Source organism: Nipponia nippon, unplaced genomic scaffold (genome assembly GCF_047370975.1).
Source record: "Nipponia nippon isolate SJK-2023a ecotype South Korea unplaced genomic scaffold, ASM4737097v1 scaffold_12, whole genome shotgun sequence".
Lineage (NCBI taxonomy): Eukaryota > Metazoa > Chordata > Aves > Pelecaniformes > Threskiornithidae > Nipponia > Nipponia nippon.
Window position 1 is genome coordinate 8625075 of NW_028262313.1, and position 15287 is coordinate 8640361.

Consider the following 15287-nt stretch of genomic DNA (forward strand, 5'->3'; position numbering starts at 1 on the left):
GCTGCACAGGAATCAGCATCGTCTCTGCAAATGTGAGAGACAATTTGTCTGTACCAGGCAGCACTGTGCCTGGTCCTGTTTTGGGAAATCAAACAGGCTACTGGTTGATTTCAAGCATTGCAATGCTTAAAAAGCATCTGAGATTTCTTTCCCAGTGGAAGGGCATAGGAGGAAGAAGGAAACTGTGCTAATCCCCCAAAGGATTAGTATTAGGCAACAGCAGGGTACTATCAGGACACCTAAGAGATGGTATGATAGACAGGTTCATCCAAAGCACCCTGCAGCTAATGACTGCTGCTTGCACTGGTGGACTTCCACCACATCATCTGAGCTGCGTCCTACCCCTGGGATTCATACCCAAAACTTCAAGTTAAAACTTCCTCCCCTGGCACTAACCAGTGAAAAGAAGGGAATGTGACCTGGGTTCCCTGGCTTCTCTATGTCCCTGCACCAGAACAGTCACTGTGGGCTCCTGTGTTTACTTTATCTTAACCATTCCTGTAGCACACGTAAGGAGAACAGTTGGCAACAACTCCCAGTAAGGACATGGTACTCTCAAGCCCTGTGAAATGACGGGAAATTCAACTTGAGGTTAACTTCTTCGCTGGTGACTTGCTTTCTGTGACTCAGATGGGCTAAGTCTGAGGGACAGGGAGCCAGGCAGATGCAGGCAAGCCAGTTGCCATCACTTTATGCCACATTGCCCAGGTCAGAACTGCTGGGTTGCACCCGCCTCAGACACCTCCACGGAGGAGATCACACCCATCCCCAGTATCAGCACCAATCTGCCTCCAGCTCTAGAGACCACTTTCACTGGCAAAACCCTCCCACGCCACCCAGCAGCCAAGGGACATTTTTCAGTGGGTACATCCAAACGTTTTTCCTTGCTTTGAGACTACTCCAAGCTCAAACAACTTGGTGGCTATAAAATAACATGAAATAAACCCATCCACAACTTACAGGATGTCAAAGATGCTGCTCACAGTAAAAGCTACAAAAATTTACCCTCCCTTTCCTGCTCCAGGGCAAGGATCTCCCTCTCTGCAGATGAGCTGGGCAGAAGAAACTGTATGATTTCTTTTGTCCCAAAATAGGAATGTACTCCATGTGGAGGGAGTGGTTCTCACTGCCTGAGTCACTGAAAGCTACAAGCCAAATTAGACATTACCTGTTCTATTCCTCAGATTCATCAGTCCAGACTGACGGAGTGGGATTAGCACTTATCACCATGTAAATAGAGATGGACAAAAATTAATCCTGGAAGGAAAAGCAAAACCAGTTCAAACACAGTTGCAGGCAAGACTTAGCCTAGAAAGCAGCAATCACTTCAAGCTGAAAAAGTCTACCACCCATAAATTAGAAACATGCTCAAGTATAACTGGTGAACGCTCAGCAAAGCCTCCAGGAAAGGGAGCTGGACCATGTTCTGGGGCTCCTGGCTCTGTATGCACCAGCTGCTGCCGCAGAAGAAGCCTGGAAGGCCAACTTGACTTCTCATGTACAAAAAGCTATATGGCCCAGCAAGGTGGAGGAATGGCCCAACTAGCTTGAGGCCACTGAGGATCGATCGGAGTCCTTCCAAAGTATGACAGTTTACGGAGCATGCATGCTATGAAAACAGCAAGTATGACCCATACTTCATCTATCCAATCTTGCAACAAAAAACCTCCTTCGAGATGAACATGATCACCTAAAGTCAGTGCAAGCCACAACCACCCACCTGTGGATTCAAGGCCTCCCACTAAGATTTGCTGCTGATGGGACACACACGTCTTTTTGTTTGCGATTTAACCGGTTACTTATGAACACCCCGAACTCTTGGCTGTACCCACACCACAGCGCCCATCTCTCTGAAACTGTCGCTGTTGAAATTTGTTTGGCTTCTGATGAGGCTCGTTCTCAGGAAGGATGCAGATGCAACCAGACCGTCCACGACTGACAGTGATATCTGCAACAACAGCCAAATGCTGGGCTTCCAAATTTAACAAGCTTTTAATGCCCTTGAAGTGACCTTCCCACCTTAAGCCCAGGTTCATGGCTGTTTCTCCTGTTACCATTAGTTCCAACATCAGCTCAAGACACTGCAAAAAACCTCGCTGCCACTACCAGGGATTACGTATTTGTGACCATGGTGAACAAGCAAAAATACTCCCCCATTTTTGATCATCTAAAGGACTAGCAAGAGCTTGTTCGTTTCTCCAACTAGTGGAAACACCGCAAAGGGAAGGAAACACAAGAAGGTGGCTGAAGAACCACTGCAAGAGACACAGGTCAGGCAGGCACGCTGGAAAGGGCAGCTGGGATGGGGCAGAGGCTGACAATGTGGGGCCGCTGCTGAACCCCATGAACGACAGAGATCCTGACCAGTGGTACAGGGAGAGTGCTTTGAGGGGAGGTTTATGTGAGTAACGTGTGACAACAGGCGAAAGTGCTGCTCGTTGCAGCTAAATGAAATTATGTCAGTCCATTCGCTCAAAAAAATCGTCTCAGATGAAGTGTGATAGGGTGGTTGTAAATGTAATATGGAAGATACCTGCAAGAGGCTTGAACCTCCTGACACAACAGAAGTACAGGAGTAACATATAAAATACCTAACGTGTTTCAGTGGTAAGTGATTCAGTAAAAAATGCAGCTGGGATGAAGTGTTCATTTTCAGTTTGGAACATGAACTTCCAGGGAAAATCTCACGAACTCCTGATATCCCCAGTGAAGCTGCAACTGAAAACAACACCTACGTAACACGTGTAAACACAGTGGATCTGCTGTGCTTCTGCTCTCACAGTCGTCGTATGCTGGTCAAGTTACAAGCTTTTAGCCTAGTTCAAAAGGAGTGTGCAATGTTATTTGTTACCCTGTTGAGCTATCATCGAACCGAGGGCTGATCTTAGTCACTGCTGCTCATCGGTCAGTGCTGTTTTATCAAAATCATACAGTTGTTTCTCCTCTAGAAGAATGACCCATACAGAAGTTTTGCTAACTCACAATAATTTCAGAGATACGTAGGTATAAAGAAAATTCTTTTTAAAGCAATGGGTTAAATTATAAAAAACACTTGTGACTATGCAAACAGATCCATCACAATTTTTCAGGAAACATTCAGCACAGGAAGGACATGGACCTGTTGGAGCAGGTCCAGAGGAGGCCACAAGAATGATCAGAGGGCTGGAACACCTCTGCTATGAGGAAAGGCTGAGAGAGCTGGGGCTGTTCAGCCTGGAGAAGAGAAGGCTCAGGGGAGACCTTACTGTGGCCTTTCAATACTTAAAGGGGGCTTATAAGAAAGATGGGGACAGACTTTTTAGCAGGGCCAGCAGCGATAGGACAGGGGGTAATGGTTTTAAACTAAAAGAAGGTAGATTCAGACTAGATATAAGAAAGAAATTTTTTACAATGAGGTTGGTGAAACACTGGAACGGGTTGCCCAGAGGGGTGGTGGATGCCCCATCCTTGGAAACATTCAAGGCCAGGCTGGACGGGGCTCTGAGCAACCTGATCTGGTTGTAGATGTCCCTGCCCATTGCAGGGGGGATGGACTAGGTGACCTTTAAAGGTCCCTTCCATCCCAAAGCATTCTGTGATTCTATGATTTCTATGATTCTAAGTATGCAAAAATTAAGTCAAACAAAAGGATTCTTTCCGAGCTTTGAGTGCAAAGCTTTATGCAGAAACCTTCACACCACCTTGCCCATGGGTTGCCTAACAACTGAAAACTCCCGAGAAGCTTGACAGGTTTTCTGCCTTGTATGCATGGTTGCCCTCCCAGCCAGCTTGAATAGCAGTAAGTTGAGGGAAGCTGTTTGGTCACTGAGAGAGACAACAGTCCAGTTAATGCTCACCGAGTCTGAACTGGGAAACGAAGCCCAGATTCTCAGTCTCTAGCCACAGCAATCGCATCCCACTGCTGTACGGCTGATGTGAGCTGCAAGGGGCAGACGAATGAGGCTTCCCAGGTCAGTCCCAGTGGGACACCCTCAATGAACGTGAGAGATGTCCTCAGCCAACACCAGACTTCGAGGCTCTAACAGAATAAATGGCCGTAAAAGAATTCACAAGCCCAAACACACAGAGAAGCTTTTTGCATGATGCAGCAGGATGGTGAGCTACAAAAAGCCTTAGTAGAAGACACCTAAGGACAAAATATTCTTAACCGGATTAAGCACTTCAGGACTACATTTAGCTAAGTGCTTTTTGTCTTGTTATGAGCCAGAGCTAAATATAGTAACTAGAATACTTAAGAATAGTTTCATAAGGGTTGTATACACTCCTCAGCAAGATAAGGCACTTAGCACTACTGACAGCAGTGTGTCTGCATGTTAAGAGTATTTTACATAGCTCCAGATAGAATCTCTTTGACCTTAACTGTATTAACCAGGGGGATCAAAATTTATTTATTGCCTCCTGAAAATCCTCTCCTGCAATACTTGGAGAGAAGGATTCCTGAACTCTGCGGGCAGGTAAAGAGAGAGGACACTTGTCAGTGCTGCCAGCATCATTTTTCACCCCCACCTCCAGTAGGTGAGGATCAGCTTTCTCACAAAAAATGCACATCCATCATTGCTTAATGCCCTCTGTAAAGCGAAAAGGTTTTTTCTTCCCTTGTACAGGGAGTCTCAAAAACACTCATAGCATTTTATATTTTAGACTTTTCAAGTATCACAGTATTTGAAGTTGTTTCCAGGGTTACAGACAGGGTAATGTAGTACAACAGCCTTCACAAGACAAATGGACTTCTCAGACACACAGCTAATAGTTAAAGCACTATTCCATGCTATCTGCAATATTCTGGCACATTTTTTACTGAAGAGAGAATAGGAGAGGGAATTTTTAAAAAATGCTTTGTTTTACAGAACTGTCTGACTTCAGGAGCTATCTAAAACCGCAAACTTCTGACTAAAGAAAATGTTTATTTATTGGCTTGCTGCAAATCATCAAAATACTAACATTACCTCAGGATAACTCTTAATGGAACATCACATTAGTAAGAATCAGCCCCTGAAACCAACAATTCCTGTGAATGCTTTATTATAGTTTTAATTTTAATTATTTGTTTATGTCACTGATGGCAAGGCAAAGACCACTCTATGAGTGTAACACTGCACATTTCTTTGTGATCAGCAACAAATCAAGTTTTCATCGGTCACCTAAAAAGGGTCCCTGAACCCAGCTAGTTTGATTTTTTTTCCAACTATATCAACTGGTCTAACTAAAAATATTCTCTATGCATAAAAACTTTGTTGTGCTTGTATTTAAATTTTCATAAAATTTTGCATTTGAGTAATGTACGGCACTTAGGGAGTCTTCATATCTATACTGTAGGAAATATTTTAATTATGGAAATGTGCTGTGCTAATAATTTCCACAGATTTTACATGCAGTGAATTCAGCAGAGAGCCCTCAATTACAAGATGCAGCACTTTGTGGCACAATGCAGTCATAAATAAGAGAGTTAATGCCTTCTCCAGCAATACGATTCATATGTCAATATGCCAATGTCTCATTCTTCTTGAGGCAACAGGAGGGCATGACTGTGGTTGACAGCTAAACAGCTGATTTAATTTTTAAAAGGCGGAATTTAACCTTTTCAGTAAAGCGCTACTGATTCAATTATAAGATGCTAATGTAAATGACATTTGAAAAACCAAACAGTGCCACTGAATCTTTATGGCAGCTCAGCACAGAAGTGATCACCACCTCCGTTCGCGCACCGGAGCACCGAAGCCCTGCCGCCTGTCCTGTGCCGCTGAGCTACCCGGACGTTCGCCTGTCACACGGAGCACAGAGGAAAGCCAGGGCAGCGGCTCTCACAGCCCTCTGCTGCAAAGGTCTTTCTCTTACTCTGAGCAGACTCGATGACAAACTTACCCACCTTTGGGACAACAGCAGCAGGAGCTGCTGTATGGCTAAGGCATTACCCTTTTCCGGAGTACCCCATACGGCACTGCCTCGCCGCTGCCGCGTCACAGCTCAGCATGAAAGCACGGCATGGAAATGCGAACACTGAAACAGATGTGGCAAAGGAGTTGCAGCTCTGTGTTATTTGATCTGCTTGCTTACTTTTTTTCTGCTTGCATTTTACCCTCTCCTTCCCTTGCCATGCCTTGCCTCCTGTTGTTCTTCACTCTTTCCTGCTCTTCTTTCACTTATCCCCCTTACTTAACATCCGTTGGTTTGCAGTTCAGAAAATTGGATCTTTCTTGAACGTGGTTTCTCTCCATCTTGTTTCTTATGTCATCTTCTCAAAAATTAAAAAAATGTTATAATGATCTCAGCATGGACAATCATCAGCCATTTACCTGTGGGAACTCTTGGCTTGCCCAGTTCTGAGGCATGCATGACTGCCAAATTCTGTCTGGGGACACGCTGCCTTAGAGATCATGCTGGCGGGGATCAGATGGGTTGTCTTCAACACAGTTGGCTCCCACACCACCCTGGTCCAGGTCCAGGAGCATTGGGTCCTGTCCTGCCTGATAGCTCCTAATTCCAGTTTCAGACCCTTTCCCTCTTTGGAGGAACTGGGATCCCCCTCAGTTCAGCAGTAGAGCCGTGCAGCTCCATCCTTTACAGAAACACCACCCTGCATCTCCACTGCGGGACAGCTGAGGGCAACGGCCCAGCACGGCACGCTCATCTGTGGCAGCTAACACGCACCTGCACTCTTTGGGGGTGTCAAGGCAGGGTGACGTGCCGTGACTGTACCTATATTTTCACGCAGCATCTTTGTTTACTGGAACATGGGTAATGGTGGTGAATTGGTGAGGGAACCAAATATTCTGTCCTCTTTTGTTAATCTGTCAGAAGAGGACTTTTTGTGCCACTATTGTAACTATTGCATCTCAATGCACTCACTTATCTACAGCATACCCTCCCCTGGTTTATTGAGCTCTAAATTTAGCTTGTTACCTGTGACAGATTTATGACTACATTCATTATAGCAGTAACAGCTTCAGACAGAAGCTAAGAGGTGCCCAAAGAAAATGGATTATACAAAACAATTACACCATAAAAAAGGCTGTATCAGAACACTGTGATTCAGCACAGAAATGAAATGAAAGACACAGGGAGGAACAATGGTGGTGTGGGGGTTTTTTTGGAGTTTTTTGGGGTTTTTTTTGTTTTTTTTTTTTTTTTAACCAGAATATGCTGTTTTCTGACAAAAGAAAGGGGGGAAAGGATTAAAAACTAACAGACACTTGAAAAGAAAAGATCATTACTGGAACATTTTGTTCTCTAGGATTTTTGTCAGATCCTGGAGAAAATAGCTGGCCACGTTTGTTCTGTTCCAGCAAATTACTGAACCTTGCAGGTACAAGATACAGCATCGTAGAATATTATTTAAAATGTCTCCAGGGTTTCTGTAACAAGAAGGGCATGCATTTAATTAATTCTATCAATTTGTCTAATAGCCCCTTAAAATTCTCAAAACATGGCAGAACTGCTGATTCACAGCCCTAAATAGTACAACTGCTATATTTCGACTGGCACAAGCAGGGTAGGATAATATGCATAAATGCAAATAATACTTCTTCTACAGTCTTGGGTGAATACCTGTGTTCATGTCTAGCCGTGCAGTTACTACAGGAAAGGTAAATGTGGTGTAGTATGAAATGATGATATCTAACATTTCTTTAACACACCTGACTCAGTCAGACACAGAGCCAAATAATCCTCAAATAATAACTTAGTTTTCCCTTGTGTAGGATGGGAGCAAAGGCAGTTGTCTATAGTTAATCCTTCAGCAGAAATTGAGACGTGTGTTTTCATGGGACTATTTCTAGGAAAGGCACATAGAGCTAAAGAGAAGGCAGCAATATTGAAATCCAACAGTCAGAAGTCTTTTGAACAGAATGTTCTCCAAAATTTCCAGCAAATACAAATGCTCTTAAAGCTCTGCTTCTGCTTCTGGCTGATCCTGATGGTGCAAATGCATGTGTGTGGGTGGGTGCATAGACACACACATATAAACACACATTTTACTTCAGAGCAATTTGCAAAAAAATACCGAGAGCAATTTCTACCGAGGAAAGCAGTGGTGACGTTCAGGATGACTCTTGCACCGCTCACCTCCTGATGTTGGAAGTTAAGTAACCGTTCCTGCTGGGTGCATGCAACGGGAAGGTGAGCAGAGCTCCCTCTCATGCCTCAGGCCGCTTTCTATCATATTCACTTCTCTGGCAAATCACAAAGGATGGGGTATGTGTGTGGGAAGGTTAACCCAATAAATCTCAGCAATGAAAAGAGTGGCTCAACAAGCTAAAAAAAACCCCAAAGCTATTGATTCTGCAGCTTAAACAATATGGACATCATCTGATCATAAACCCACTGCTGAAATTCAGGCTAATTTCAGGGTTTCATTCAGAATAGTTTCAACGCTATCAGAGCAAATCAGCTAGGAACATTTTTAAAAGAAACCAAGACTCAGTCCTAACGCGACAGCATTGGCTTCTGCACCGACTGCAGAACTGCCCATAAAGCGGGTGCTGGGCATCCTGACACCTTGTGCTCCGTTTTCAGGGCTCGCCAGCTGGAGCTTCTCCCTGGGAGGTACTGTGCGTTACACCCACCAAGAGGACATAGCTTGCATCAACTGTATTTATGGCCTTAAGTGAGGTCATTGGGTCCTTTTTTCGGTTTTGCATTTTGCTTTGGCAACTATGTAGATATTAGGACAAACACGTCAAAGCTGTCTTTTTGAATGTGTTACCATGAAACCCCTCTTGTAATTCCTCTTCTATTTGCTATGCGTGAAACTCAGCGCAAGCAGACAGCTACATAAAGTCTATATGTCATCAGACTACCTACTTTTATGCCTTATGCTCTCCCTGTGTACAGAATACATGTAATCATTAGACAACAAAGAAAATCAGCTATCTAATTAAACTAAATACCTTCTCCTCTACTTTTCTCAGCAAGAGAACACCTCCAGCAACTACCAGTTCACTGAAAGAGGCAATAGTAGCAGTCATGTCCTTAGCTGTTCTCTTTTTCTCCTCAAACAATACATTTTTTGCTTTGTTTCTTCTTTGCCTTTCTCAGTCTTGTATATAAAATGCATTTCAGATGCTTGAGGACAGTACAGATGAGGAGATGAGCACTTGTGCTTTGTGTTTGTTTGTGCTGGAGGTTGAACTCATAATGCAAAAAATAACCGTAAGGCCCGAGGGCTGCTTGCCTTGCACAGTAAAGGCAAGGGCCTTCAAATGGGGCAGGAGTGGGTCCTAGGTGGTTCCAGGACCACACTTCCAAAGTGCTCTGCTCCAGTGAGAAGAAAAATGCTGAGTATGGCTTGGCTTCGAAGTCCACCTGCTCACAGGTTGCAGGACCAGCAGATGGTGGGAGCTATTTGTGGACTGGAGGATTTTCTTTCAAACTCAAACATCTTCTGTCTACGTACCATACTCCCCTGGCCATTGCCCTATAAATGTGCCTCAGCTCACTTCAAAGCCCAACAGCAACGACAGTCGATCTTGGAGTCAGGATGCGCCTGTGAAAGTGATGTCCACTCTTATCACCCGTGAAAGCAAGAAGAGTCTACCAACTCCCTAGCCCATTTAATGAAAGGGACCTGATACTATCAGCACTCTTCCACTACACGAGCAGATGTTTAGCATAGTTGATCCACACCTGCACAGTAGGTCTGCCCCTTTCTGGCATGCACAGACTGCCTGAACGTGACACAAATCAGAGCCTCCTGGAAGCACACAGCTTGCTACACCGGTGCTGCCCTGTCCACGCTCAATGCTACGTTCCTGGATCCCCCCTCCAAGAAAGGGCAACTCAGCTGCTCCTTTGCTGCTGTTGGGCAACATGTGGGAAGGCAGCTGGATGCTGTGCAGAGAGTCTGCAGATAGCCAGCTATTCCTGGCTCTGTCATTTCTGCACTTCCTTAGATCTGCTTGGTCCTCTACAAGGTCTGGGGAGACCTTTGGCTGATAAAGTGGGAGGTCTGGGAAGTCTCGTTCTTGTTCAGTGTCCTTTGATTTCTGCTGAACAACGTCTGCTTTCAGATGCTTTGCAAGCAGCTTGCTGCCATCCTTTCTCTCCTCTGATGCTTTTACATCAGGAAGCCTCAGCGCACTCCATAAACACAGTTGTATCCTAGTTGTACAAGTGACGAAACAGGGGCACATTTTACTTCTGTCTCTTTTTACAAGTGTCCCAGTTTTGGGATGTTGAATTTGAAACAGTAAATGCAGTTAAAGCCTAATTTTCAGTAATGCTGAAACCCAGCATAAGCACCTACAAATAATGCATGTTTTGGAAAAGCTCGACCTAAATCATTGACCCAAGGTCACGCAGCAAAGTTAAGAAGTGAATCCAGATGTCCTGATGATTAGCTCTGTCTATTGGCATTCAGTCAAGTCTTCCCTCCTAAAATAAGCTTCCTGAAGCATCAGACTATAGTCTTAGAACTCCCCTAAATACACAGCACCGGTAAGAACTGATTTGCAAATGAAGGAGGGGGAAAAAAAAAAACAGTTCATTATTTTTTCCTCAAGTGATCACTGACTGACCAATGGAAAGGCAGCTCAGAGTCAGTTGATCTCAAACTCCTTCCTATAAATATAAAAAAAAAAAAAAAAGGAAGATTCGTCTCCCTTTTCAAACAACATGAAGAAAAAATGTTCTGCCTCAGTAATCCTAGACCTGAGTAATTTAATCTTCTCTCTGTTGCAATCTGTTTCCCATGTGTATCACCAGCCTGGAATTTCTGGAACTCAATACATAAGGAAGCTATTCAAAAAAAGGAAATACTACGACAAAAGGATTAGAGATAGGTCTGAACCCGAATGAAAGACTCCCTATAGCAGAGGAGAATTCAGCTCCTGATCCAGAGTTCAGCTTCTTGACTTCAGCCCAAATCTCAAACCCCAAAACTGCCAAAATGATGGAATTTCCCAGAACCAGCCCACTTCTCACTTCTGGTTCAGAGACAGAAAAAATGAGAAAACAGGTTGAGGAGACCTGCAGCGGTACTGCAGCAGAAGTGGAACAGCACTAGTTGTCTGAACACAAACTGCCCTATAGAACAGAACAGACTATTTCAGTTGGAAAGGACCTACAACGAACATCTAGTCCAACTGCCTGACCACTTCAGGGATGACCAGAAGTTAAAGCATGGTATTAAGGGCATTGTCCAAATGCCTCTTAAACACTGACAGGCTTGGGGCATCGACCACCTCTCCAGGAAGCCTGTTCTGGTGTTTGACCACCCTCGCAGTAAAGAAATGCTTCCTAATGTCCAGTCTATGTAAAAGACCTGTGAGAAAATTATAAAGAGCTTTAGTAGTTAAAATTCAAAGCCTCCCATGCAAGCTTACTTAGAGTTTTAGCTACTTATCCATTAAATGAATATCAAAGGATTCACCGCAGCTGAGCTAACTGACCTCATTTTACATCTCTGGCTTCATGCGTCCAAGTTCAAGCAGAAGAAACTTCTTTACCCTCTTGGTGTGTTGAATTCTGGAGCATTCCAGGTATAATGTGCACATAAGTCAAAAGGAATTTAAACAAAGCCCTTACATTTCAAAATTTGTCTTATCCTCATTTGGCTCCGAGAATTTCAGCTGCTTTTCTTAAATGATCTGCTCACATCTGCTCTCCAGCTGAGCCGTGTTCATGCCCCGCCGACCTTACCACTGCCATCTCTGTAATCTTGCAGCTGAGAATAACCAGCAACGCACCCAGTCCCTGTAAGCATCAAGAGCTTTTCAAGAAAGAGGAGGTAGAAAAGGATCAGCCTTTATACAACAGGGAAAAGAAGTATTTCAGAAAAAAAACATTGTTTGACTAAGGTGAGTAATGGGAGCCGCATGCCTGAAGTGCCCTGGCCCAGCTCCCTCAGGCAATGGGAACCAGAGGCATCAGCATCTTGCAGGATTATACTCTACAACGGCAGCTGGGAGATATTTTTCTAATAGAGAGCACAGCAGCATCGTTCACACTCATTTGATTCTATTTGCTGCTGTTCCTATTCAAACTCGGCTAATCCGATCAAGTTATTTCTTGGCCTGTGCCTTAAAGCTAAGTAAGTAAACACCTTTCATAAGGTCTGAGCCCACTTGTTTCAAGTGTATGATTAAGGGCTAGACTTGAGCATTGTTGTGAGAAAACTCATCTCATTACTCAGAATTTCCAAAATCACTCACAGTTGTCTTGAAGTGGCACTTTTCCACCCAGTGTTTTACTTCCTGCATTACAAATACATAATACGGTTGCAAAGGGTCCCAAACACCAAATACACATTTGTGTCTCAGCTGCCCTAAAGAACAGCTCTTTGAGCTGAGAATAGCTCATAATGGCACCAGTTAAACACTGTGATGCAAAATATTTTCTGTGGCTACCAGACCTTCTCCACAGATGTCTCTTCTTGTTTGCTATGAAGAAGACAGATGATAAATATAGTCAGCAAACGCATTTTGGACAAAGTCATGCTCATTTGTAGTATTTGCATTAAGTAACACTAGAAGACTTATGCACCAGAAAAGATGTTGATCCAAGTGTAATTCCATCGCTGTTACACCAAGGATGGATTTGAACTATTGAAGCTTACAATTTTTTTTCAAGAAGAATTGCTGCCACTTACGTTACTGGTATTGTTAATAATATAACTGGTTTTCTCTCCTTCTTTAAAGCACCGCCCCCCTACTTATCTTTCTCTTCTCTGAGGCGCTTTTAACTTCACATCCAATATTCTCTTTTGCACTATCTTGCCCACATCACTTCTCAACTAGCTCCTCAAAAGATGGTTATTTGTTTTGAAAGCTTCGGGAATAAAAGAATATTTAAACAATTAACTGCAATCATATTCATCATTCCGCACGGTACCGCTGATATGCACTAGAAATATAATGAGAAAGCAAAACTTTGCTTCAGAAAGAAGAAAAGAGAAGATAAACATCCACAGATCTCTCCCTCTCTCTCTCTTATTACTTTGTTATCTTTTTTTAGACTGCAAATATGTCAGTCACTGGAACACTTTCATACTAGGTCATTATTGTTACACATATTACGCGCAAAGACCCAAGGCCTCATTCTGTCATAGCTAAGATATTCACACACATCCTTTTTTCCCCCTTGCAGTTTATTTGCATGGCTGGCTGGATAATCAGCCGTAATAACAAATATGACTCAGCACGACTGAATGTCCACTTTGCTTTGGGGATTCTCTTGGAGTTTTGGTTTTTTTTTTTTTTTAACTATTTAAGACCAGAAAAGATGTGTCCCTCCCAGATAACGTTCATGTAAAAAAGATTCGAGTAAACACAGAGACTCAGGGGAAAGGGAACGGATCAAACAGCAACGTTTCTGCTATCGTGCCCTCAAAGAGGCTCTGGTCTTTTTAACTGCTCTGCCCAGGGCTGCAGGGCGCACGGTCCCTCGTCACCCGCTGCAGCACCGACAGGCGGGGATTTCTCACCGACGGCAGAGGGAGGATGCAGGACAGAGAACTGGTCATGTCCCACAAGGATGGGCATCCCTGAAATTATGGACGTATGGGCTTTTCTGGACATCTAAATGCTGTCTGTGGATTAGAATTGCGCAAGCATGCAGAACATTTAAAAATATGCTTTATTTCATATCTGCAATGGTCCAGTACTATGAATCCTCCTAGTATGAGTCAAAACCAAGACTCCAACACAACCAGTAAATTAAATACATGGGTCCATCTCTCTCGAAGGATAACTCTCCTCTACTAAGTAGTTAATGGCAGCAGTGATGGATACTGCCATCCTGCCGAGCAATCCTGGCTGTATGGATGTGGCTGGCAAGGACGGCGGATCTCTACCTATAGATCTCTGTGGTCCCTGGTTTTCAAGTAAGAGACTGGGCCAGCTGAAAAGGCTGCAGTGTGAGATTGCATCTCACCTGGGACAGAGTGAAAAGAGCATTGAAGAGCCTGGCCCTCCATTTAGCCAGACCCATTGGCACATGCCTATTTTTTTAAACATCTGTGCTTTCCAGAATTAGGATAAACATGAATTTATTACCTTAAGCTTTCCTGACCAAAGCACTTAAAACAGTATATCCATATATGCTAACAATGTCCATACTGTATTTAACACAACAAAATTAGGCTGGCCAAGAAAATACACATTAAAACCAGCTGATGGAAAGAATCATACTGTGATGTACATGCATAAAAAATGCATGGGTAAAAAGGGAGCTTGTTTCTGTGATAATCTGACTACGTAATACCACCAAGGCCAGCAAGATCCCTGACAAACATCTACGCAGTAGCATGAAGCCAGCAGCACAAGTTAAAAATGCCCATGACCTTTTAGCTGGCAGTCCCAGTTTCCTCAGAATTTCACGCCACGTTCGAGAGGCAAATATCATCTGTACTCCCAACCTCCTTCTTTCAGGCACTGCTTTTGTGCATGTCTCCTAAAAATCACAAGCAACCTATACAATAGTTTAGCCAAAACTCAAGCAGGGAAAACATTGAATTAGGCAGAGAGTAAAGCTAACTTCCTCCTTCCTTTTCTTCCTCTCATCAGCCCTTCTGCAGAAGATCAGTAGTAAAATTCCTGTCTACTTCACTGAAATTAGTACTACACCTACCCTCATCTAACATTAAAGTTTCTTCCAATTTAATTCGGTTTTGTTTTCAACAAGTGAGAAGTGCAAAACAAACAAGAAATTAAAGCCATGCCCTTAATTATTGCTTAGGTATAGCCAAGGCGCCGAAGAGCCAGCAGAGTTATCGCATGGCAATTGCACGCCAGGGGCACAGAGCACCTAGTCCTGGCTCAACTCCCAGCCAAGGCCTATGCTGACCACCAAAGCTTGGCATCGGGTGGGCAGGGGCAAAGCCAAGGCAGAGGACGGACATTTTGGTGCTCAGGCTGCCATCTTCCTACTGAAGCCAGAATTAATTCCTGTGCCATGATCGTGTCCCAGTGGCAAAATCTGCAGCTTTGTGCTCATCCTGTGGACAAATGCTGCACATTGTAAACCAGGGTGAAGCTGGCCCTGTTTATTAGGGTTAAGTACGTTGGGCTCTCTTCAAAGCAAGCCCCTGGTTATGACCAGTGCTGTCACAAAAAGTAATCCGAAGTACCTAAGCTGCTTTCTTGTACACTGAAGTTTGAATGAATAAGAAATCAAGTACAGTACCACAAAATGCTTCTCTTCAGCCTCAGAAGCTTGTTTACCATTGCCATAGTAGCTGAGCTGCTGAATGAAATATTTACAACTATTCATGCAATCATCAAACTCATTTTCCTTAGGAAATAACTGATGAGGTATCTCACATCTGTTCCTGACAATGATTTAAGCCTGTGCTG

The 15287-nt window shown here is 43.7% G+C and overlaps 1 protein-coding gene across 6 annotated transcripts in view; it reads right to left on the bottom strand.

The window, feature by feature from the left end:
- PASD1 (PAS domain containing repressor 1) overlaps positions 1-15287 on the bottom strand; it is a 118956-nt gene that overhangs the window by 34142 nt on the left and 69527 nt on the right. For 5 of the 6 annotated variants that reach the window (XM_087748654.1, XM_087748655.1, XM_087748659.1 and 2 more), the window contains one exon: positions 1169-1257. The exons of the other annotated variant lie outside the window; for it this stretch is intronic. The gene's annotated coding sequence lies outside the window, so the exon portion shown is untranslated. The remainder of the gene's footprint in view (positions 1-1168; positions 1258-15287) is intronic. 6 annotated transcript variants of the gene reach the window in all.